General features: G+C 40.9%; 1 non-coding gene across 1 annotated transcript; it reads left to right on the top strand.

Annotated features, from left to right (window-relative positions):
* Positions 1–1,642: 1,642 nt before the first annotated feature.
* Positions 1,643–1,749, top strand: LOC112774152 (small nucleolar RNA R71). Its single transcript, XR_003188653.1, has one exon. It is a non-coding gene; the product is annotated as a small nucleolar RNA R71 (small nucleolar RNA).
* The last annotated feature ends 1,927 nt before the right edge of the window (positions 1,750–3,676 follow it).

Raw genomic sequence — 3,676 nt, 5'->3', positions numbered from 1 at the left:
GCTTCTTGTGAGGGTTTGAAGACATTGAATGTGAGTTGTTCGTCATGTATCCTCAGTATTAGCTCTCCTCACTCCACATCTATGAGCGCTCTAGCTGTAGCTATAAATGGTCTTCCCAATATGATTGGGTGAAGGTGACTCTCTTCCATTTCCAATATGACAAAGTCTGTGGGAAGGAAGTAGTTCCCAACCTTTACCAACACGTTTTCAACCACTCCTACTGCTTGTTTTTGAGTTTTGTCAGCCAGCCTGATGACTACATCTGTGGGCATTAGCTCATTGATATGCAGCTTCTTCATAAGGGATAAAGGCATTAAGTTGATGCTTGCTCCCAGGTCACAGAGTCTTTTTTCAAACATTATTTCTCCTATGGCACAGGGGATGTGAAAACTCCCTGGGTCTTTTGTTTTTGTAGGCAACTCTGGTTGAATGAGAGCACTGCACTCCTTATTCATACTATTGTTTGCCCTCCTTTGAGTGAGCCTTTCCTGGTCAGCAGCTCTTTCATACACTTAATGTATGAGGGCATTTGTTGGAGAGCCTTGATGAATGGTATGTTCATATGAAGAGATGCAAACATATCAAGAAATTTCGAGTATATTCTCTTTTCTACACCACCCTTGAGTTTTTGGGGAAAAGGTGCATAGAGTTTCAGCATCTCCTTCTGTATAATTTTGGTTTCTTGGTGACCCTCTTCCTGCTTCTCTGCTGAAGTATCTCCAGAGTGTTCGAAGGGTTTGTTCAGCTTTTCCTCAGTCCCCTTATCACTTATAGTAACCATCTTGCAGTCTTCCCATCTTACTTTCTTTGCTTCACCTCTTGGGTTTTTCTCTGTGTCACTTGAAAAGCTGTCAGTAGATTTGGGAATCTTCTCAGAGAGGTATCCCACTTGAAATTCTAGCCTCTTAATGGTGTCTCTCTAGTTTTTGATATTAGCTCGCACCTCCTCCTTGAACACCTTGTTCTCTTGGAGTTCCTCACATATGCCTTCAAGTAGGGTCTCAATCCTTGAGAGTCTATCTTCGGATGATGGTGAGTTGGAGTTGGAGGGATGAGAATGGCCATTTTGGCTTTGGTATGGATGTTGAGGTGTGTTGTTAGGTGGGTGCTGATATGATCTCTGTGTGGAATGTTGGTAAGCTGTATTGTTGTTGGGGTTGTGGCGTCTCTGATCTTAGCCTTGATCTTGTTGATTTCCCCACCCAAAGTTTGGGTGGTACCTCCAACCAGGATTATAAGTTTTGGAATATGGATCATGGGTCTGCCTAGGTGAGTTTCCAATGTAGTTGGCTTGTTCCTGATCACCCTTTGCCTCTGTATTTACTCCTTCTTGAGTTGCTGATGAGGTGGTGATTGCTGCTACTTGGTTCCTCTCCATCTTCTTGGTAAGGTCAGCCAGCTACTTGGTAACAGCTTGTTCTGGGCCAGCAGTGCATCCACATTATTTAGCTCCATTACTCCTCTAGTGTTGCCTCTTTCAGAAGCATAGAAGTAGTCATTCTCAGCTACAGTCTCAATGACATCTATGGCTTCTTCAATGGTCTTCTTCTTGTTCAGAGATCCCCCAGATGAGTGGTCTACTGCCTTCTTTGATTCGTAAGAAAGACCCTCATAGAAGATGTGTAACTGAACCCATTCGTTGAACATATCTGGTGGGCACCTTCTTGTCAAGTCCTTAAACCTCTCCCATGCTTCATATAGAGTCTCACCATCTTGTTGCCTGAAGGTCTGTACCTCGGCTCTCAACTTGTTGATCTGTTGAGGAGGACAGAATCTCGCCAAGAATTTGTTCACCACATCTTCCCAGGTTGTTAAACTCTCCTTCGGAAAGGATTCCAGCCATTTGGATGCTTTGTCCTTGAGTGAGAAGGGAAACAAAAGCAGTCTATAGGTGTCGGGATGAACGCCATTAGACTTCACAGTATCACATATCCTCAGGAATGTGGTTAGATGTTGATTGGGGTCTTCTTGGACACTTCCTCCGAATGAACACTTGTTCTGAACAAGGGTGATGAGCTGTGGCTTTAGTTCGAAGTTATTGGCATGTATGGTTGGCTTTTGAATGCTACTTCCACAGTTTCCTGGGTTTGGATTGATGTAAGATCCCAGAACTCTTCTCTCTTACCCAGCATGATTTGCTGGACCTTCTCTACCATGGTTGTGAGCCTCTTCTTCATGATGGTTCTCCATATTCTCATCCATGTCTGGTTCAAAATACTATTCCTCTTCCTCAGCACCAACAATTCCCTTTCCTCTTGCTTCCCTCCTTAGTCTAAGGAAGGTCCTCTCAGGTTCGGAATCGAAGGAAGTTGAAGCCCCGCTTCTTCTACCTGTCATATAACCAACAAGGCCAAAGCAAAAGGAAGATAGAGAGTATTCTTTGTTAAAAAAAATGCTGTTAGTGTGAGTGATGTAATATATCAAACAGTTAGTGGGTTAGTGAACTAAATTGTAACAACTACGAGAACACCACTAACGGGTAGGGGTAAAAGGAAGGAAATAACTAAAACTGAAAGTAAATTACTCAAACAGAATTTAAATCAAACAAAAGAAAATTGCTCAATCTAGTTATCCACCAATTTAATCATTGTTGATACAAAATCAATCCCCGGCAACGGCGCCATAAACTTGATGCACGGAAACTTGTCTCTCAATAATTTTCCCTCGGTAAGTGCACCAAATTGTCGTCAAGTAAAAACTCACAATAGAGTGAGGTCAAATCCCACAGGGATTGATTGGTCAAGCAACTTTAATTGGAGGAATGTTCTAGTTGAGCTAAGCAGAATTTGATTTGAGAATGGCAGGAAATTAAATGGCGAGAAAGTAAATAGCAGAAAGTGTAAATGCTGGAATTAAAGAGCAAAATATAAATGGCGGAAAGTAAATTGTAGAATCTTAAATGGGGATTTGGGGAAATGAACATAAAAGTAAATGGCAAAAAGTAAAGAGAATGGGTAAGATCAGAAATGGGGGATTCATTGGGTTCAGGAGATGTTGTATTCTCCGGATCAAGTTCAGCTTCATCTCTTCCTCAATCAATGCATTCATTGATCTCCTTCGCAATATTAAGTGATTGAATCCCAATTCCTTAGTAATTCAATATCTCAAATCTTGATCAATAGCCAATTCCTTGTTCTAATTTCTCATGAGAAGAGATGAAGAGTGGTCACTGATTATACCACATGTATTCCCAAATCAAAGTGTTGGTAGGATTATATGTCACTATATCCATCCAAACCCCAATTTGGTCCAACATGAGAAAGCATTTCTAGCATGATCTCTTCATTCCTCTTCCAAGGTTCCGAAGAGATCCAAGTATGAATAGCTTCTTTTCCAAGACAACTACCCAATTGGATGAAGATTGAAAGCTTTCTAGTAAAATCAAGAGAAAAGAAAGAAGAAGAATAATGAAACTATTATTGATCCATCAAATTACAACATAGCTTCCTAACCCAATGAAAGGGGTTTAGTTGTTCATAGCTCTGGGAATAAAAAGCAAAGATGGAGAATACATTCTGAAAGTAAAACTATAAGTTGCAGAGAAAGTAAAATTATACAGAGAGTAGTTCTCCCAATGCCCCAAAAGCTCCTTCTCTAGTTCAAAACTACTCCTATATATACTACTCTTCTGATCTTCTAGTTGGCTCTTCAAGTCTTTGGATATGGGCCTTTGGAT

Source organism: Arachis hypogaea, chromosome 18, assembly GCF_003086295.3.
Source record: "Arachis hypogaea cultivar Tifrunner chromosome 18, arahy.Tifrunner.gnm2.J5K5, whole genome shotgun sequence".
Classification (NCBI taxonomy): domain Eukaryota; kingdom Viridiplantae; phylum Streptophyta; class Magnoliopsida; order Fabales; family Fabaceae; genus Arachis; species Arachis hypogaea.
This window is presented reverse-complemented; position numbering and strand designations above follow the sequence as displayed.